We start from the raw sequence: 9065 nt of genomic DNA, 5'->3' as shown, positions 1-9065 counted from the left end.
ATCTGTGTTTAAAGAGGAAATTGCAAAAGATAACTGCAAGCCAGTTCTCACTAACATACCAATTTTCTAAATTGACTGATCTTAAACTCAAGTCATAGAAAATAATTCCATTTTCCCTGCTGTCTTTTGCTCTGAAATGTGAGATGGTCTCCAACCAGAGGTGTTCCAAAACTCGCACTTTTAATCACTGTTATGCACGTGGAGGGGAAATCAAGTCTGTTTTTTCCCTCCTGTTAACAAGGCACTTACCTTCATCATTTGTGTCCAAGGAGAAGCAGAAAGACTATCTAAAATTTAGTATGGTTGGATTTACTACAACTGGGAGTGCTCTCCTGTGCTCAACAGCTCCAGCTTTTGCCTGCAGCTGTCTGTGGGGTCTGTGGCCATGTGCAGCTGGTAGGAAGCAGGGTGTGCTGTACAGATTTGGGTTGTTAACTGCACTTTTGTGGCCAGAAGCTGCTTCCATTGGGAAATTTGCCATGGATCCAATAATGTGGAAAGGAGCCATTTGGTAAAATGTTTGCCAGCTCTTTGTTCAGCCAGTGTAGTACCAAATCCTGTCTGACCTATGCTGTATGTTGGCCCTGGTGTGCTCGGAATGGCTGGATGTTGAGATTTCTGAGCTGTTTTTCTGTGCCTCGTCCCCAGGGATCCCCTGTGTTCCTCCTGCAGCTCCCAGGGCAGCAGTGCTGGTGCCTCAGGAAAAACGGGGAGAAAAAATTCCTCAGGATCTGCATCCCAGGGTTGACCTGGCCATGCTGGCCTCTGGGGGCAAACCAAGAACAGTAAGAAGAGTAAGAATTTACATTTCCTTCTTCCCCAGGACATTCCCCAGTCTAGTGTAAACCAGTGAGCTCAAGAGGTGCTGGGATATCATGCAAAGCTGAGAGAGTAGCTGCTAAAAATGGCCTTTTTTAATACTTTTTCTCACTGTGTGTCACCCTCTGGATCAAGATGGGCCTCCCAGAAGGAGTGATCACAGTCTGATGTTTCCACAGCACTGGGCACACAAGAAACCTGAAACAATGTATTTTGGGTTCTGATAAAAACCTAGGCAATTGCCTTCTGAAGCTGGAGTAACTATTACTGTTACAAGTAGAGGAAAGGGGAAAATCTGGGGAACGTCAAGTTGAAACTACCCTGAAGAGGAACCTTTTAACTGAGCAGAACTGCAGGAAGCTACAGTTTTTGAGAACTACATCAAATGGGGTGGTGGTTTGGTGATAAAGAGAAGTGTAACTTGCCAACAAATGGGTACCTGGGGGTAAACAGGACAGGAAGAGAGAGTTAATAAAACTGTCAGGCAGTGGGGAGCAGACCCCTGGAGGCAGTGGAGGAGGTGTTGACAGCAGACAAGGGCAAAACAAGGCATGTTCACAATATTCCCAAAGAATAATATAGTTATATTTTCTTCTGAGTCTTGTCTACATGAAAATCTTGCACTGTTTCATTATGCTGATGCAAATGCCTTTTTTGGACACATATCAGTTGAAGTATGTTGTGTATTGATTTAGCTTAAATCCCTTCCTTACCACTTCAGTTAAAACAGTAGAAACGATTCCAGTAAAATAACATCCATCCTCTCAAAGACTTCACATTAATTTAACAGCGTCAGTTTTTGAACTGGTTTAATTAAACTTCAACTTCCTTGCACAGGCCAGGACTGGTTGCTGTGGAAGCAGAAACATGTCAGTGTCTTTTGTGTCTTTTCTTTAACTTCTAAAAAGAAACCTTCTGATCACAGACTGGAGAGGTGGATTAATGTGGGACTGGCAAATACTTTGCTTGATTTTCTCTAGGTCAAGCCCTGTAAAAAGAGGAAGTACCAAAGCATCAACAAAGACCAAACCTTCTCAGTTGTTTCTGTGGGAGAATGGGCTTTGTAATGTGGGGAGAGGCAACTTCAATTAAGTAGGAAGAACACCATGGCCAGCATCCAAACCCATCTCATCTATAAATGGAAAATTTGCCCATCCCAGACCTACATTCCTGTCCAGTTCTGTTGGTAGGCATGGTTATCACAGGAATGGGATTTTCCTTTCTTGTATATGCAGACTGTAGGTTTTCCAAAGCTCATCACTTTAGAGAGCAGTTGACTATTTTTCTTGCCAGGTGGAGGCTCTTATTCTCACGGAAAAATATTTTCATGCTTCCTTTCAAGTTTCAGCAGTAAGCCATGTCTGGTTTTGACAAGGAAAGGGATGCTTTGAATGTCTTAAGAGTAGAGGAAGAGATAAGTTTTCCCTTTTAAAAAACCACAAAAGTTTTGAAAAGTGTTGGAAATATTTCCCTAGTGTTTGAAAAACAAAACAAAATGAAGCACACAGTAAAACCAAAGAGTTCATCTCAATTAGGAACAACATGAAAAATAGCACTGTGGAATCTGTACAGTTGGAGCTGAATAGAAATTGCTTTATAACCTGAACTCGTACACAACAGGGGAGCCAGATTGTTTTAGCTGACTGAGTTACTCAGGTTTTGTAAATAGGAGAGCAGAACCTCATGTGGTGTTTCTCCCGTCACATGGCAGGACCCGTGGGCAACAGGAACATTTAGTGGGGATGTGGAAGGTCCAGTGATTCCCACAGAAGTTCAGCTCATTGTCCTTCACTAATCCGTGGCTGTGCAGTTATCGCGCTCTGTGCTCCAGCTCTGCTCTGGGCTTGGTCAGATGGGCTCCTGCACTCTCAGCATCTGTCATTTCCAGAAGGAATTCAGGATGTGCAGGGAGGAGGCCATGGGCTGAACATTGTTCTAGCACGAGGCTTCCAGCAATTGTCTTGGCTGGGGACTCAGCTCGTCCTGCAGCTGGAATGTGTGTGGAGCCCAGGGGCTGGGCAGAGATGGTGGCCATGTGTGGGTTGCTGCTGAAGCCAGAAAAATTGTTTTGGCCTGGGTGTGTTCCCAGCTGCCCCCCAAACCACATGCAACCATAAGAGCAGGTAAAGTGGCTTCTTCATCTCTAAAGTTTCTGGATCTTGAAAAGGGCAAGAGGCCTTGGTCCAACAGCACGTGCCTCATTCTGTGGTGTGTTTCTAGACACATTATACCCTTCCCCAAACAGAAAACAGGTTGTTGCCAGATGAATCTACTGCTGCAAATTCCTCCTTAAGAAGGGCAGGACCTAGTGCCCATTCTTTTCCCTCACACATCCTTGTATTGATCTTGGCTCAGTCCTGTGTTTGATATATTACAGATGCAGTACCCAGAAGAATAAGGACAGCAATACTGAATGTTTAAACAAGTACTTGACCTGTCCAAAATGTTAAATGTTGGACAGTGCTGAAGCAGAAAAGTCTCTTTTTAAGATAAAAAGGAGAGAAATACTGAATTACAGGCAGAATATTTTTTCTGGCCCTTCCATGGATAGCAAGATATGGTGACAATATAGAGGAATAGACTAATTCTGAATAGAAAAAGAGTAGAAGTCAGGCACAAAATTATTTAAGTGAATGGTTTTCCATGTAAGTAAAACAGATTTGAAAAATTTGAATTGAAAAACTCTGTGAAGTTGGATATTTTGACTCCCCATCATGCATGATTTATTAATCCTGTCTGTCTTTCCACTCATGCTCCTTTTTTGTTAAAGAAATGAGGTGGGGTGGAGGAGGAGGAAGCATGAATTGACTTGTGATACACAGCTATTTATTTAGCAACCTAAGTCCTAAAGTTTCCTGGGAAACAATCCTGTAAAAGAGAGGCCTGATTTTGTTGCTTTTTACGGTCAGGAGCAGCCCCAGTGAATTCTGAGGAGTTACAGTAAACTGGAAGAACAGTGTGACTCAGTCCTTCTCTTGATATTATGTGACCATAACACATAGGACAGACTTTTTATATAGGAAGCTCATTTTTGTGCTCCATTCAAAACCAAACTGAACTTCAGCCAGTCTTGATTTGTAAAATGGTGTGATGCAAGGGAGCCACATACCATGGACAGAAACACAAGAAGCACCAGAAAAGTCTTTGTGATTTGTACAAGAAAATCAAATTTGTGTGAAAACAAACATCATAAATACAGACAGAGATAACTCTACACACACACATCAACAAAGTCTTAGTTAATCCAAGGTTCATTGTAACATGGAAATAAAAGACTTTAGAGCAGTTTTGTTTTTTTTTTTTTGAGGTGAACCATTAATTTTTCATAACAAGAAAGTTAATACACATGAACTTAAATATGTAGTGTGTGTTTGTTGTTCTCACCATTCTCTGCAACAACACAAAAGTTCCCATTTTACCCTTTTTGGTTGTATTTGCCCAGATTGTTATGTGCTGTCATCATGCTCTAGTATCAGCACTATCCAGTGTGTTTTCAAAATAACTTATCGTGACTAGACACCACCCTGCTGCTTTCTTTTTTCAAAGCCCTTTAAAATTATCTCTTCCCAGACAGTTCCTTACTGACGTCTGGTGTCTGGAGCACTTTGTTTATTATGAGGGAAAAAAAAGCAGATTTCATCACAGGATTTTCTTTGCTTTTGATACTGCTACAAGAAGTTAATTTGGACAATATTGTGACTAAAAACCAGTGAAATGCTCCAAACCAAAATCTGAAATGTAAACCCCTCCAAACCCACAAAATTTAAAAGTGAACCTTGTAAATTTTCAGATTTTGTCTCTGGCTCTAAAAATGGGAAAACTTTTGATTGTGAGAAAGAAATTTCTTTTCCTAGCCATTGATACCTTGTAAAACTTTTTTCAGAGTATTTTTGAAGACTAGAACTGTATCCATGAAGATTTCTTCAGAACATTGTGTTCCACACACTTTTTTGTATGTTCTAGGCACTTGCTTGGGCTGAGGTGTTTATTTGAAGATGACAATATAATGGTTTTAAGAGCATGGAGAATATAAGTTTTTCTCCCATGCCTGTGTTCTCAGCTTGGGATATCTAGAAATAATTTTTTTTTTAGTTAATATTTCAGAAGAACAAACAGAAGTAATTTTTTTTTACTTCAGAATAACATTATCAGTAACTAGCTATTGGGATTACATAAAAAATTCAGTTCCCACTTCAGGTTTAGAATATGATGCCTCACAAAGCAGCTTCCCTCCATCTGTTTTGCATATAATGAGAGCTTTTATGTATTTTCTTCCTCCTTCTTGGTCATTTATTTGGTATTAATGATGCAGAAAAACTTCTGCACTTCCTTAAAGACTAAAGTTCTGATTCTGGTGAGAAATGCAGGCTTAGTTTAAGAGTGCTGACACACTCAACTTTTTCTTTTTGTTTTTTAAACAGATTTTCCCTCCAAGTAGTGCAGTTAGAGAGAAGAAAAAAAAAGGTAAAGTACTTTATTTTCTCTTCACATGGGCTTATACTTCTGCTTTTGATAGAAGGAGAATCTCCTGAAGTTGTGTATTGCTTCCTTACCCAAACAGGATGAAAGCCCCACTGTGTTAACACAGGAAAGGAACATTGTATTGAGCAGGTGTTGAACAGTACCTAAACTAGTGAAACTAAATGTGAAAAAGGGCCTTTGCCAAGGAGCTTAAATTGTAATTGTGTGACTGCAAGGTGTGCCTGGCTGCTCTGTCAGGTGCACCCCCAAGTCTGAGGTAATAATAGGCTTGGTTTAAGATGTGCTGGTGTGATATGTTGACAAATAGGGGTAGGTGTGTGATGAAAAATTACCAACACACAGGTGTGCTCCAGCCAAGGAAATGCTGAGAGCCACATGTGTGGGTACTGCAAGATGTGGTGAGTGGCTCCAGCAGAGAGACAGGAGCCTGGCATGTCCTTGCCTGCTCCTGCTCCCTGAGCTCTGATGGAAAAAGGTTCATTTTCCTTGTGTTACAGTGCCTGTTCCTGCTCCATGAGCTCTGATGGAAAAAGGTTGATTTTCCTTATGTTACAGTGCCTGCTCCTGCTCCCTGAGCTCTGATGGAAAAAGGTTCATTTTCCTTGTGTTACAGACCGAGATCTGGTGCGTAGAGATGTATGAAGAGATGGATTTAGCCAGAGTAATTTTACAGTGTTGTAATTCTGAATCCTCAGAAGGCAGTAAGGATGTTTTTCTCTTTGTAGTGTGTTATACTCCCAGAGCTTTCTCCATACAAATTTGTCTGTGGGCTATCAGAATAGTTGCAGAGGAATGTGAGACAATAACTTGGATGGCAGACAGGAAAGTCAGGGTTTTTTTTGTAGACAGGAAAGATCTAGGTTTTTTGTAGGGGAAAGAAATGTCAAGTGTTGAAAATTACCTGAATGAGCCTGCAATCCCAGAAAAAAAGTGAGTGAGAGTCCCTGGGCACACATCTGGGCAGCAGAGAGAATGGGCTGGAAAGGAGTAGGGAGGGTCTAGAAAAGGAGATGTAAATTCATGTAGGAAAACACAGGAGAAGTTTTAGAGAGAGGGTTTCAGGGTTATTAAAGAGTGCAAGGACTTGATTACAGAAGTGTATTTTGAGCATGAAATTATTAATGAAGACAGATCATGTATCAAATAGTTCTAAACAAAGAGCTCAGGGTTTTCTGGAAATTAAAATGGGAATGTCTGCAATGCTCTGTGGCAAGCACTGGATCTGGCTTTGAACAAAGTAACTATTCTGTGAAAGAGTACCAAGGCCATAATCAGTGAAGAAGACTCCTGTTTGCCACAGTTTGAATCAATCCTTAATCAGCCTTTTTTTCTTCCAGTTCTGTTTTCTTCTGCATCTGCCTTGCTCAGCTCCAGGCCTTTATTCAGAGCGGTGCAGTTGCACTGGTGCCCTGGTGGAAGTTTATGGGTTGAGGAAAGGAGTTTCCTGGACTAATTCTGCCACAAACATTCCAGCTAAATGCAACAGGCTGGAAGGGCTCCAGAGCAGAGATCCTGAAAAACACAAGCCAGCTGGTCTGAGAGATAATAGCTGCCTAGTGAGTGTAGCTGTCTGCAAGAAGTCACGCACAGGGTTGTGGCTTTGACTCTATGTCCTTGGATAGTTTGAAATGTGAATCAAAGTCATTAGGCTGTTTTTGCCGTGCTAATGAAATGGTCTTGCCTAGAGACTAAAGGAGACAAAAATCTGTATTTAATGGCCATAGAAGTCCTGGATTGTGGCATGGGGTACTGTCTACTCATTCACGACTGCACATTGGCATAAAATGTTTCTTTCTGTTAATTGTATTCTTGATGATTGATGTACAGCCAATGCACATAGTTCTGATATTCAAGAAAAGCTATTTTTCCTTCCATCTCTAGGAACTTTGCTTCTTTTCCTTACAAAGTCAGCCAAGCAGTTTGCCTGAAGGCATGGTGACTGCAGGTGTGTGGTCGTGCAGGGGGGGTTGGAGCATTTCTCTTCACCAGTTGGAGCTGATCTGGCAAATCAAACTCTTCTACACCAAGAACTTGAGTATTGCTTTGATCACATAGGCTGGACTGGGTTTATACTCTTAAGTTCTGGCTTAGACAAAGCTGACAGGAATGAAAGGTAGTTATTAAAGTTGGTGGATGAGGTGAAAAGGATTTTATATGTAACTGTTAAGTACAATGCACATCCAGTAGAAATATTCTGCAGAAGCAGCACATTTTATTGTGGTTCTGTGGTGGGGTCAGGAATTGCTCTATCAGGGAAGGCATTGAAAGTATTCTCCCTGAGATGCAGAATGCTTTCTAGAGCTTCCCAAATGAATGAGGAACAAAGTGCAGTAATCACCAAAGAGATGCAGGACGCAGCTCACCAGCAGCCTGGCCACCGTTACCACTGAGGGTAAACACTTTGCTAGTGCTATGAGCCTAGCAAAGCAGTGTTTCACTTGGATTAGCCTTCTTTCCCACTGACATTTTAGGATCTATTCCCTATAAATGTAAAATTAGACCGTTTCTCTTCACAGCACAACAGAGATATTATTTTAATAACTCTGCCCCAAATTTTATTAAATTTAATCATGCCACTTTTTCCTATCAGAATCTGAATCTTTCATTTTCATGCAGTCTTTTTTTAACTTATTAAAAAAGGGAAGATCACCTCTATCCCCTGCAGAGAGGATGATAGAATATATTTGGTTTGCATCCAGTTTGTGGCCCTCTAAGCTTTACCTCGTGGCTGTTCAGGGTAAGCATTTAGAGAAGAAATTATGACTCTGAAGGGGTATGAAAGATGTGCTCTGCTTCTTCTTTAAGATAAAATCAGACCTATGGCAATAGAAGCACTAAAGGACACCATCTTTCCACTCCACTTTCCTCTTGTTTCGAACTAGATTGTTGTAAAAACATTAATTGTTTTTAATTACTTTATATTTGGATTGCAGCCTGTGGGAATGAGTGAGCTAGCTTGATCCTTAGGAAGACTCACGTCCAATTCTTTTATTCTTTTGGCTATTGATTTCATTATGAGTAATTAGATTTTGGACCCTTGCTTTTTACCAAAACCAGAAGGTCCTAAAGCGGTTTCGGGAGAAGCCAGAGGTTTGGATGCCTCCGGTCGTGCGTTGGCGCGACCCCGTTTCCCCGCTTCACAAAGCGCCGCCTGCGTGCCCAGAGCCGCGGGGGGAGCCAGCATCTCTGCCGCGGTCCCTGGCGGCAGATGGGCCGCTCCGGGAGGCCGGCATTGCCGCGGGAGGGCCGGAGGGAGGAGAGCCGGGAGGGCCGGAGGGAGGAGGCCCGGGACGGCCGCAGCATCCCCGAGCCCCGCCGGGCTCGGCAGCGCCGGGCTGAGCGCGGGGCCCGGGGCAGCGCGTCACCGCCCCGCGCCGCGCCCATTGGCTGGCGCCGCTGTCCATCGCGCCGGCCGGCCAATCAGAGCGCGTCTCTCTCGCAATAAGACGCGCGGTCCGCCCCTCGGCCGGCCCGGCGGCGGCTCCGGCGCTCCCCGTGAGGCAGCGCGGCTTCAGCCCGGTAATTCCCGGGAGCATTGCCGGGAGCTCGGGGTGGGGAGCGGGCAGCGGGCAGGAGGTGGAGCGGCCCTGGGTTCGGGGAGGGGGGGGGGCTCCCTCGGCGGGGCTGTTCCGGCGCTCCGGGGAGGGATGGTGGGGCTGTGCCCCGGGGAAGCGGCGGCTTCCCGAGGGGGCGGAGGCTGCGAGGCACCGCGTGTGTGCCCCGGGGCCGTGCCCGCGGGCCCCGGGCCGTGTTTGTGTTCGTGT

At 43.7% G+C, this 9065-nt stretch overlaps 1 protein-coding gene across 3 annotated transcripts in view; it reads left to right on the top strand.

The window, feature by feature from the left end:
- BPGM (bisphosphoglycerate mutase) overlaps window positions 1–9065 on the top strand; it is a 34408-nt gene that overhangs the window by 9825 nt on the left and 15518 nt on the right. Inside the window, exon 2 of one of the 3 annotated variants that reach the window (XM_058852869.1) lies at window positions 5241–5283. The exons of 1 other annotated variant lie outside the window; for it this stretch is intronic. The gene's annotated coding sequence lies outside the window, so the exon portion shown is untranslated. Of the gene's footprint in view, window positions 1–5240; window positions 5284–8736; window positions 8821–9065 lie in introns of those variants that run through there. One more of the 3 variants, XM_058852867.1, reaches the window with a different exon arrangement.

The sequence above is a fragment of the Poecile atricapillus genome, chromosome 18 (genome assembly GCF_030490865.1).
Source record: "Poecile atricapillus isolate bPoeAtr1 chromosome 18, bPoeAtr1.hap1, whole genome shotgun sequence".
In the NCBI taxonomy this organism is placed as follows: Eukaryota; Metazoa; Chordata; class Aves; order Passeriformes; family Paridae; genus Poecile; species Poecile atricapillus.
This window is presented reverse-complemented; position numbering and strand designations above follow the sequence as displayed.